Below are 12,489 nucleotides of genomic sequence, written 5' to 3'. Positions count from 1 at the left end.
TTTAGTATTTAGTGCCGTTACGGGTCAGGATATACTTTAGATGCACACAATGCACAACAAGTCTGTTGTTCTGTTCTGCAGTCAGTCTGATTGACGTGGCCGGTTGGATCAGCTTGGGCTATTTCTGTCTCTTTTGGTCCGAGCTCGCTGCAGGCAGGCGAGGTTGGAACACGGTCTGCTCGGCTGAGTGGTCGAGTGAGGGCGACCCATCACGTATACAGGGAAGACTTTTTTAGAGGAAACATTTTGGAAGGTGAAGGCACTCACTGAACTGCACCTCCTGTGAGCTGCAGGCCTTTGAATGACAAGGGAACAAGCGTAGTGGTCAAAGCAGCGAAAACATAAAGAATGTAGGTGGTAGCTCACCTGGTTGAGCGTGCGCCCCATGTACGAATGCTCAGTACCTACTGCAGTGGCCCGGGGTTCGATTGTCATTCCCCTCTCTCTCTGATTTCCTGTCTTCAGCTGTCATGTCAAATAAAGGCCTAAAATGGCCAATAAATAATCTTTAAAAAAAAAATTAAACAGTGGTCAGTGATATAGCACGGTGTGTTGCTCTCTCTCTCATGGGGCTGTACATGTGTCATTAAACAGGCCATCCAGACATGAGTCATTTGTGAGATTAGTCTTTGTTTTCTGCATGCTCTCTGTCCCTCTCTATTCTTATCCTGTCTAATTTCCTCTCCGTCTCACACGTCCACCCCCACCCCCAGCATGTCGACCTTGTCCCTTATTCCAGCTTGTTCGATTGTGAGATGGTCAACTGTTTGTGTGTGTGTGTGTGTATGTGTGTATGTGGTTGAGGTGTATGTGTGTATGTGGTTGAGGGGACAAAGAGGAAACCTAGAGGTGGGAGAGAGAGCCATGGAGAGAGAGCAGTGAGGTGTCCAGCACTTAAATTGCCTGTTTATTTCCAGTCATTGCATCAATTACACTGGTACAGCTTGCAAACGAGCGTGCCGAGTGTTTGTGTGTATGTGTGAGATGGGGGTGGAATAGGGAAACAATTAAAAATGATACATATGGACATTTTTGTGCTGTACTGTGCAATTTCTGGCGAGTCCCAAAAAACACACGGGGCTGTTACCAGCGAGAGAAGCAAAGAGAACTCAAACTGTATTTTGATTGTGATACGTTGGACAATCAGTGAAGTCATGCATAGAGAGCGCACGTCTGAGTGTGTGTGTGTGGAGTAGGCAGCATGAGTTTGTCCGTTAGGTGTGTGTTATAAGGGCTCGGCCAGTGGCTGCCCTGAGATCAGGAGCGTGATCGCCGGCTCTCTGGGGAAGAGGGGCGTGTCTGTGACAGGCTGCAGTGATTAGTGGAGCTCAGCGGGCAGAATTTATCAGACTCAGCCGAGGCCATGAACCATTTCGGTCTGCAACTCTGCAATTTGTCTACCACTTGGCGTCACATAACAGCCTCGATGCGGCTTGCTTGTGCACGTTTGCAACATGCACGATTGTCTTGCCTTGTGCATTTCCGAGTGTCCTCCTGTCCTAACGCGAGGTGTATTGAAATTCATAAATGGTGAGATGCAACTCACATGTTTGGATGACAAGGCCTTTTACAGGAGGGAAATGTACAGTATCGCTGTCAATACAATTTGATTTATACTTACTTCAGTTATTCTATGACTTTGCTTTAAATGCATGTCGAGAGAAAAAAAGACAATATTGTTGATTAGTTTATTTGTAGGACTGCAACTAAGGATTGTTTTCAAAAAAACTATTTTTCAATTATTAGTTGCTCTGACGATCGATCGACTAATTGTTGCAGCTCTAGTCAGTTGACAGAAGATTCATCTGAAACAATTGTGATAGCCAATTAATCATTGAAAGTCATTTACAAAGTAAAAAAGCCAAAGTTTAATTGGCACCATCTTCTCAAAAAGGACTAAACATGCTTGGGTTTTGGACTGGTTAGTCGGATCAGTATCGTTCATTTGAAGTTGTGTTTCTGGCCACCTATAAGTCCAATAATCGCTATCTTTTCGCTCCTTTTTTGGTCTCCTCAGAGAAATATCTGTCTCTTGAGCTGCTTAATGCTCCACTACTGTTTGTTCACCAGGTAGCTGCTAGTCTATAACGATGAGGGTTCACTTCCGGGATTGTTCAGGTGCCGCCAGAAATACCGTCGGATGTCCCTCACCTTCCGCTTTCTTTGTGTTGGAATTCTGAACTCGATTTATGAGGACTATGGTTAACTGCTGCTCAGATCCCTGCAGGGTAAATCCAGACAGCTAGCTGACTATTCAACCTGAGTTTTCTGTTCTGTGCAACTAAAACAACTTTTGAACGTACACGTTCCACCAAAACAAGTTCCTTCTCGAGGCTATTTTGCAGAGGCGCTGTCATTGTGTCCGGGGCTTAGCGCCACCCATGACGATTGTAATTGGTTTAAAGAAATGCCCCAAAACCAGAGCACGTTTTTCTCCCATCTCGGAATGCTGTGTGGACTAGCCAGACCCTCCTCCGCAGCGCTGTGGAGGAATGCGATGCGAGACTAGGTAGCTGCTAACTGTGTCTGTCTGCTGTTTGGTTCTGAGCAGGTAGTGAACAGTGGGTTTATCAGAATTTTTTGGATGTAAACAGCTGCCTGCTGCGGCCAAAAACCACACTTTGAGAGCGGTGAGTGTGAACCAAAACAGTAAAGTTGTGGGACGAACAGCTTAACAATGCTGCTGAAACTCTCTATAAAGCTCTGTAAAGCCAAGGGAGCAAATTCACAACAAGCAACCCATTTCACATTGTCACTTTGTCTTCACATTGATTGTAATTCTGAATATAAAAATACAGGCCATAGCCGCTTTAATACATCGCCATGGGTTCTTGGACCTGTAATGGGCATTTATTCACATTTCTTTCACATTTTAACAACGAAACGATTAATGTATTAATCAAAACAACTGAGAGAGGAATTGCTATTGAAAATGATTATAACTTTCACCACTGTTATGAAGCCATTAGATTTCCTGCGAAAGAAATGTCAAAGTAAATCCATGTATTAGAGGAAACTACTTTTAATCAGCCGCTGAACAGCCAATCATGCTGGCCTGGCTCATTACTGTCAAAAGCAGAGAGCATGAAAAAACATGGATGACAGATTTAGTGGCCGGGCTCTATCCCTCTGGGATGCATACACCGTTTTTATGGTAAGGGAAACAATTCATCACAGAGTAATTCATCAGTGGATAACTTTTAATTAATGTTCAAATGTGGACCTTTTTAAAACAGCAACCTCAGTTCGCCCCCCCTCTCTGTAGTGTTTGTTTCCTTCTCCCGACGTCCACACCTCTTCTTCGTCTTTTTCCTCCTTGTCCTTTACTTGCGGTTGGTCTATTTACTCATCTGCTTTCACTTCAACACTATCCCACTCTCTTTTCCTCTCCACTCTATATTCCCTCCATGTTTACATTAGTTTCACTGGCAGGTCCTTGCAGCGCGGTCCCTGCCAATATTTGTGTTGTGGTGAATGCTGCCCCCTATTTCCAACATTTTATCATCTTAATATCTCTCCCGAACACCTCATTTATTTTCCTATGTCCATTTGTTTTTCTCCTCTCCATTTTCTCCCCTCTGCTCTGCCCTGAGTTAGCAACATCAAGGCTGAGAATGAAAAGAAATGGACGACCAGAGAGCACAGAGGAAGAGGAAAGTATTGGAAAGGCTCAAAATGGAGCCAGCAGGATCAAATTGGACATAAGCACAGCGTAGATGTAGACATCCACATAAGTCCACATAATAGGGGAAAAAAAGAAGAGTCCGGCAGATTAATTCTGAATGAAATTTAAGACGAGAGGGAGAATGAGATGAGTATATTGAGCATTACATACTGCATTACAGTGTCTGTTAATTAACCGTGTAAAAGCTTTCTTATTAGGACTGATGCACTGCTCAGTTAACGAGGGAAGAGAGAATGCTCTTTCAGTTGTCATTGAGATGAGCCTCAGAGGAAAAAGTGAAACCACAAAGCACTGAATAGGAATGAGCGAGTACAACTTTCGGCACAATGATAAAGAAAGGTCCGCGCTAACTGTCCATGTGAAATCATCTCACTTAGTGGGCTTTGTCTCAATTATCTGTCATCTTTGTCATCCCAGTCTATGCTGCCCTCCGCCACCTCCCTGTCACTGAATAGACATTATGTGCAGCTGCGTTGAAAGTCTGATCACATCGCAGGGTATCTGTGTGTGAGGATAATGTGTGTGTGTGTGTGTGTGTGTGTGTGTGTGTGTGTACACACACATTCTTTTATTATAATCTTTTATTGACATCCAAAAGGAAACCGTAACTAAAGGATTCACTATAGCAACAGAGATATGTAACAAAGCCTGATCCTCAACATGGACACCTGATATTTTGTAGGCAAAAATGATCACTATACGATTAGTCATCATCAGATGTTTCCACAGCATGACGTACAGATTATGACTTTCATTAATAGTTCATGTTTTGGGAGATATGACGGTTTGCATTCTGTCTGAAAATAATATGAGCAGATTGTTATAAATTTCATGTTGTGTGTTAAAGAGCAACTTGCAGGTTGAATCTATACTATATACATTTCATAGAAATAATCATTTGAAAAGTAATGTATGTTGTACTTACAAGATCTAAGGGCAGAAATCAAGTCACGTAAAGGACGTATGGTGTGTGGTAGTTACAACATGGTGAATTACTGTGTTTGTGCAGGTGGCACAGTTCCAGCCTGTCTGTACAACGAGTCTGGACATGTTTTTTCAAGCTGCAAGAAATCACTCCAAAGCCTACTCCTTCCTTCCAAAATGTCCTTTTTACATTTCTGTTCATGTGACAGCCTGTAGTGCGATTTGCAAAAATCCACCACTCCCTGTTCAGATGCACCAATCATGGCAAGGGGGCTGTCTAACGTTTTGGGCTTTAGCAGAAAGGAGGGAAGGACTGAGAAGTCGTTGATGTTAAAATGTTTTGGCTAAGTCCTGGATCTTCACAATCCTACCTACAGCACCTTTAACGCAAAGACAAGAGAGTCTCACAAGACTGGAAACAGGGCAAACAGCTCAGTTTGAAGTTAAAAATACACTTGGCAACACCGATAAAACTGTCTTCTTTACACGTTTATGGATGAAGCAAACAAGATACAGTGTGTTATGAACTTTAGAGGTTTGTTTCCCCCTGCTTTCAGCCTTTGTTAAGCTAAGCTAACTGGCCCCTGGGTGTAACTTCATATTTACCGTACAGACAGGCAAATAAACATATTTCCCAAAATGGCACTATGCTGTTTCCCCACTATAATTATCCAGTCATTTTGACTTAAAGAACAAAATGGAGGATAAACTGGCAGGAAATACTGCAAACTTGCACAGATGCCTTTTAATTGGATTTTTAGAAATTTGCTGTTTTCTAGCTTTTGATTCCTCATTTGGGAAATATTAATCCAAAGCTTCAACGTTTGAGAAGGATAATGTAGTGGCAATATGTTTACACTACATTAAAGACTGTGAGGACTGGCGCTTAACAATTTGAAGTATCTCAAATCAGACCTGCATACACTATATCACCACTTTTTGTTACAGTAATAGGAAACAAGCCCAAGTACATTTTGAGGTTTAGTTTTAACTGTCTTCTTGCAGTTATTTTCAGGTTGCTGAGCCAGATCAGAGCTGCAGCAGTCCAGATGGGAGACAAAGAGTGTTTGCACAAGCAACTGCGCCTGAGTCAGCAGATTTTTCACAACAGCAACTCTGCAATAGCAGCTGTAGCAGTTGGCTGTCTAAGATCAAACTAAACGTCAGTCTGGGAAGGAGCGACTGTGCCGGTGTCACTGTGATTGACGGCTCTTGTTAAGGGCGGGATTTCTAAGAGGGGAACAGCGGCTCAGTCTTGTCAAGGGCAATCAAGAGGTGTTTGGCAGAAATCCAATTGGAGATTTCAGCTGGAAAATTGGAGATATGCAACCCAACCTGTTTGTCAGAGCTGTGAATCAAAAGGTCAGATGAGTGTCATGGCAATGATAGAAGGAATTATGGGATTTGGTGACAGTGCCAAGGAGTTTAGTGTAGTGAAAGAAGACAGTTTGGCCCTGTTGGACCTCCTCGGAGAGGAAGACGCGGCCCCTTTTCATGATACCTACTGCACAATCTCTGCTTCGGCTGTCTCTCCCAACATTATGCCCCTGAGTTCACTTAGTAACAACAAACTAGAGTTGCTTCTCTGATGGCCATAGTGAGTTACGGCAATTATTCATATAATAAAAATGTTGCTTTTCTTAGATGTGTTTGTTTCTAGCTGTCATAGCAGGGCTGCACGATTATGGAAAAAAATCACAATCACGATTATTTAGGTCAATATTCAACTCACCATTATTTAACACAATTACTCATTGTCTTTTGGAAAGATGTTGCATTTATTGAACTGAAAAAAACAGTGAAAAGGTGAAACAAATTAACAGTGAAAACACCTTGAACAGGGAAATTTCCCTTAATGCTTTTACCGTTTGACTTTTTTTCCCCATTCAGAACACAATACATAATAAGAGTTTACTTGCAAAACGTAATGTGCAAAAATAATTGTTTTTCTCGATTACTCTGTTTTTGTGATCGTTAGGAGACAAAATCGTAATCGCAATTAAAATTTTGATTAATTGCACAGCCCCATGTCACAGGTGTATAAAGTTGCTCTTTTCTCGGATCTAAGTTTAACATAAGTACCATGCTAACCAGGCCCTCGTGTTGCCCCTGTGTGTCACTTTGATTGCACTCAGTATGCTGCACTGACACCCAGGGACGTCACTAGGATTGAAAGACAGGGGGGGGGCTTAGCCCCCAGGGTATTTGTAACTTGCGTTTGCAAAATCTTTGCACTCACATCTTTCGTTACTGTATTAGAGCTACACTTATGTCAACCACCAGTCAATAAACCAATATGTTGACAAGTCAAAAGTGACAGACATATCCTCTTCTTCCATTTCTACCCTGTTCCTTCTGTCTTATCCTTTAAGATAAAACAAAACCCTGATGCTAATTTCATGACTTTGAAATGCATATTGGTCACATGAAACAACATCCAAAATGTCCAAAAACAGACTAATAAGTTGGTAAGTTAAACAAATATGACAAATAGCAGTACAAGAAAAAGAAAAAAAATAGGCATCACTGCATACTTTATCATGTAAGATATTAATACAGATCCTATTTAAAGTGGCTACTGTCTAAATACGATAACCTGATGGCGGAAGGAATAAAAGATTTGGAGTAATGATTACTGTATATACTGTATGTAGGATTGCTTTCATTTTATTTTCACATGTGTATCTGTGGGCATGTGCTCATCTTTAGCCTAGCCTACATTTAGGCAACATCTACATATTTATTTAATTTATCACAGCCAATGAATGCAGAAAGTTAAATTGGTTAGAATATAGCTAGCATATATAATAAATATAATGAAATAATTTAGTTACGGCTATGCATAGTGCCTAGGCCTGCCAACAAATGCATATTGTTACAAAACGATCCTTAGACCTTGACAACAACATTCTATGGGGATTGATATTGTTTTAGAATATGCTTACTATAGAGATATTATTGGCAATGAATAAAGAGTTGTGATTAGCTTGCTAAGTTAATAATTTCTTGTATTTCCCTCGTTCACTCCAGCTAGATTATAGTTTTCCATAGCAAACCAAAATATCCCCTTTCCTTTACCTCAAGAAAACGTAGCTAAAGGTAAGCAGGTCATTAAAACAACTTACAATTTCACTCTGTATCACTACGTGTAATCAGTCTTCCTACGTGTAATCACTCTTTGTACTTCTGTCTAACTTCTGACTTTTCGGCAATTTTTTTCTGCGTCTAAATATCAATGAGGATAAATCAAATTGTTATTGTTGTTCTTATTATTTAGGGGGGCTTAGGAACATTTTGGGGTAGCTTCAGCCCGCCTAAAATAGGCCTAATGACGTCCCTGCTGACACCTGGCATGGAAGATCTTTTAATCACAACCCAACCGTATAACGGGTGGTATACTGGAATTAAATCAAGGTGCACTGTCTGCCCAGCACATAGATATTTGGCAGCTTCTGCCATTGTTTTAGTTCCAGTTTAGTGGCAAGATTACATTTCTAACTCCCAAGTACTGATTGTCATCTACATCTTTTCCCCTTTTAGAGGTTTTGGAGTGGGAGATTTGAACAGAGGGAGAGACATAATGAGAAGATACTGTTTGACATGCAAGGGACAGGTGTAGGTACAACAACAGGAAGTTAGTTATTGTAGTTTGAGCGCTGATTTGGCCCAATCACCAACACAATCAACAGTTGAAGCCACAGCAGTGGTTTTCACACACAGCCCAGGGAGGCTATTAAGAAGCTTCACAACTCTTAGCACCCGGTTGTCGCAATTAGTGTAAAAAAAAATGGCACTTGTTCTCTGAGTCATAACTCATATAAATCCGAACGCAGACACACGTTACACACATTTCAAGATTCAGTGTGGCTTACACTTTTCAGAGGATATGATTGTCTCCAATGTCCATTGCAAATAATTGTCCATATATCTGCTTAGAAATCAAAGTAGAAATTACGCTCCTTATAACTTCAGAACTAGCCGAAATTGCCGAAGTTTTCTTCAGCATCAAAGTAATCCAGTAATAGCTGTCGGTACGTTCATTGGAACATTGCAAAAAAGGAACTGGTAATAGCCAGTTTTTTTTTTAATACTTTTACTGGTGCAGGGCGCAGTGGGGGGCCCCACAGTGTCAGGCTTTGAAAACCCCTGATCTACGTGAATAACTTCTGCAGATACTTTGTTGAAACGCTCCAACAAGTGTCCTTGTAAGTTTGTTTGTTGGAAAATAATTTTACAGAGCTCATTGGAGGCAGCATGTTCAATCCTGCTTAGTAGCTTTAGATGTCTGATCAGATAAGGTTTGGTTTCATGACAAGAGCAGTTAAGCTGAACCGACTCGAAGGAAGACGGCGTGCTGTCTCGTGTCACAACACAGTCGATGTGAAGGAAAGACAGTGAGATCAGGGTGGAGGGGGCTGCTGGCAGAGTTTCAAGGCCTCGTCTGGAAAAACAAGAGAGATGGTTGGTGGTGGTTTATAGTTGGGAGCTCCGATGTCATTAGCCATTTTCTTTTCCAAGTATGTGACAAAATCTGCAAAGGGGAAGTGTGAGAGAGACAAAACTTTGGTTGCCTTGGTGGAAGTCTTCTACGTCAACATATTTAAGCTGAAATTCATATCATTCTTTTAACAGTTTTTTGATCTTAGTTTATTCAGCAACCTTATGACTATCATGGCGATGCAATCATCAGCTTACCGTAAAAGAGCACAACATTACATTTGATGTAAAATCAAGGGGAAAGTAGTGGGTTTTTAAAGTTTGCTGACTTGATACTTTTATAATTTGCATTTAAACCACTTACACAGCAAGTTCAGTCAGATTTCTTCCTTTTTAGAAGTTATTTTGATTAAACAGAGTCACAGTCATTACAAATGCACATCTGATTTATTTGGAATAAATGTAATGACAGTTTGGTAAATGAAGAATAAATCATTTAATCCTCTAACCAAGACTAGATTAAGAAAAGTAATAAAGATGGAAACTGGAGGACTGTATACAGAATGACCTACAGTAACAACACGTGGCAGTCATGCAGAAGGATCTGTAATGCCATTACAGTTTCATCAGAAAATGTAACATCTTGACATTTTGATTGGCATTGATGGTCAGTTGTGTTTCCTTACGATTTTTCTGTCACTCTGTTTCTCCACAGAGAACTGATCTAAAGCCCGTGGTGACAGCTGATCGACACCGAAGCTGAACATAAAAACACAGAAGTAAGAGTTCTTCCTGAAAAAAGTGAGAAGGCGCACCAGAGTTTAAGGACTACATGTCGACAAAATTCGGAGAAGATACAGTTTGGAGACTCTGAAGGAATCGTGTTGGGAAGAATAGTGCAAATGGTGCTGCAGCACCTCCTTCCCTCGCAGCCCCACTTCAAAAAGTAAGCACGTTTTCACTTATTCATTTCAATGCATTTGAAATAGTTATTACTTTATAGTTTATAGCTTTTACTATGTAATCAAACCATAAAGTATTTTCTTCTGAATTTAAATCAGTATTAGAATGTATCACTGACCTGTATTGTACATCTCCTTACTCTATTTTAACTATATAGCCCCACATATTAACATTACATTATAGTCACCGTGCTAACCATCTGTTTCTCTGAAAATAATCACCCTTTTGGGTTTGTCAAAGGTCTCCAGGTACTTAACAACAAATAACAGTGTTCTTTAGATAATTTCATAGAGCTTCCAAAGACCCCTCTGTCCACTGCATGATAAAACTATTCCCCGAGTTCTGTCTCTTTTCCCCAATCCAAACAAGATGGTAGCTAGAAATTAAATATCTACTTGCTACAATTTGGACCATAATTCAAAATTTCTTTCTAATATTTTACATTTTCATACACAATTAAATAATAATATTTGGCTTGTTTTTTTTGTTTTTTTTACAAAAGTAACAAGGATGTAGGGCAACAAGTAAAAAAAACAAATTAAATTAAAAAAAAAACGTTTATACAGCAAACAGGATATGTTTTCAGTCTTTTTTTATTCTGGTACCTTCAGACAATGCCAAGTGTTGTCTAACAACCTTCTGGGGTTTTCAAAGATAGGCGAGTAATTATTTTTCAGAGAAATGGAAGTTTGTGACTCAAACGAATGAACTCGGGCTATATCAACCCCATCTACTGTGAATCTAACGCATCGGGCCTTTGTATAAGGATCAACATTTCTAAAGCATTAGCCTGCAACTGAATCGCTTCAAAATGCAACATGATTGCTGCTTGAAAGTAAGGAAACTGTCTCTGTACCAGCAGTTCTTTCATCATTTTAGCATTTTTATGAAAGAAATCCACTCTGGTTCACGTAGAGAAGTTGAAAGTAATGACACCTTAAAGCTATGGCAAACAGAAACAAAGCCAGAGGAGCATCTCGACTGTACAGTACACCTCCTTTTCAAATGGCGGCAGTAATTATAAGAGATAAATGAAGCCATTAAACAAACAAACACTTATCAACAGTTAAACAGTGGGCAATAAAGCTTGATTATCCCCTCATTTTCTACTTTTGGGCAGGAGGCCAAACACAGTATCAGTAAAGGTTGCTCTAAAAGCCAGCACCCATTAATGAAATATACTAACTCCATGACTGCCTCAATTTGTTTTTCACTTCCAAAGCCAGCACATATTGGTTCACAGCGGCAGGATTTTACTTTTCTTTTTTCCTCCTGCGTTACTGGTTTCAAATATAAGCCATGATTCTAATTGAAAGGTGAGATTACATTGAATAATAACAATTTTCATAGACGCACCTTCTAAATCAACAAAAATATAATATGTTCAGTTTGGGCCAGTCTGACCAGATTTCAGCGGTGAAAGTGAGATCATTTCAAGTCATAAGAGAGTGAAGAGTTCTGAACGACTGTGCGAGGCGTCTCGGGATTCAAAGCAACTTTTTGCTTAAGATCCGAACCCTCCCACAGCTGATGTTTCAAGTAGGAGAAACCCACACACACCGAGAAGTCATAGCCAAGGATTTTTTCTGAGCCCCGGAGGCGGCCTGTATCTATTTATCTACTGTGATTTCTCACATGGTAAAAGAAAAGTGTATACAGCTCCAAACAAACAAGCAAAAGCCTGCATACATACACTAGTGCTTTTATAGCTTTAGTGACCTTTTTGATATTAATGGACGTACGTCACATTCAAGCCATTGCCAAATAAGTTGATAAAAAGCTAATTAATTATAATAATAATAATAATAATAATAATAATGAATATATATATAAAATGAATCAGCTCCACACAACTCTCTCTATGTTTCTCAGTATGACTGTGTTCAGAAGATTGTGTTGTTCGGTGACTTTTGCACGCAGAAACTCGAGTGAACATAATTACCTCTTCTGAAGAGTCAGTCATGTTTTTTTTTTAATCTGCCGTGTCCTCCTTGGTTACTAGCAACTGTGTTTGTGTGCGTGTGTGTGTGTGTGTGTGTGTGTGTGGGGGGGTTGTCATTACTTAATTCCTCATGGGGAAGACAGATACTACGCATTATAGGTACAATTCCAACTCACAAACGTTTCCTCACATTTATTCAATTACAATTAATGGCTCTGTTAAGAATTTTGCAAAGTTGCACTGCTGCAGACGGACAAGATTTTATGAGACAAAAGTGGATTTTAACAGGATGGTATTTGCCAACATTTGTCGTTTCAGTCAGTTCAAGGAAAAGCAAGTATTTGTTTACCTTTAGATTTTTGTTGGGACGATAAAAAAATGGGATTAAGCAGATGTTGCATAAAGAGAGTTATATAGAGGGAAAAAGAGAGAGAGAAGCTGCGACAGATTGAATGCTATGGAATAGAATAAGCCAAAAAAAGAACAAAATTGCAAATGGACAGATGAAAACGACAGTCGACAAAGCATTGATATTTTT

The 12,489-nt window shown here is 40.0% G+C and overlaps 1 protein-coding gene across 4 annotated transcripts in view; it reads left to right on the top strand.

Annotated features, from left to right (window-relative positions):
* The window catches only part of flrt1a (fibronectin leucine rich transmembrane protein 1a), a 70,658-nt gene that overhangs the window by 45,453 nt on the left and 12,716 nt on the right, over positions 1 to 12,489 (top strand). For all 4 annotated transcript variants that reach the window (XM_039777574.1, XM_039777573.1, XM_039777572.1 and 1 more), the window contains exon 2: positions 9,762 to 9,992. The gene's annotated coding sequence lies outside the window, so the exon portion shown is untranslated. The remainder of the gene's footprint in view (positions 1 to 9,761; positions 9,993 to 12,489) is intronic.

The sequence above is a fragment of the Perca fluviatilis genome, chromosome 16, assembly GCF_010015445.1.
Source record: "Perca fluviatilis chromosome 16, GENO_Pfluv_1.0, whole genome shotgun sequence".
Taxonomy (NCBI): domain Eukaryota; kingdom Metazoa; phylum Chordata; class Actinopteri; order Perciformes; family Percidae; genus Perca; species Perca fluviatilis.
The sequence above is the reverse complement of the archived record's forward strand: the minus strand, read 5'-3'. Positions and strand labels throughout refer to the sequence as shown.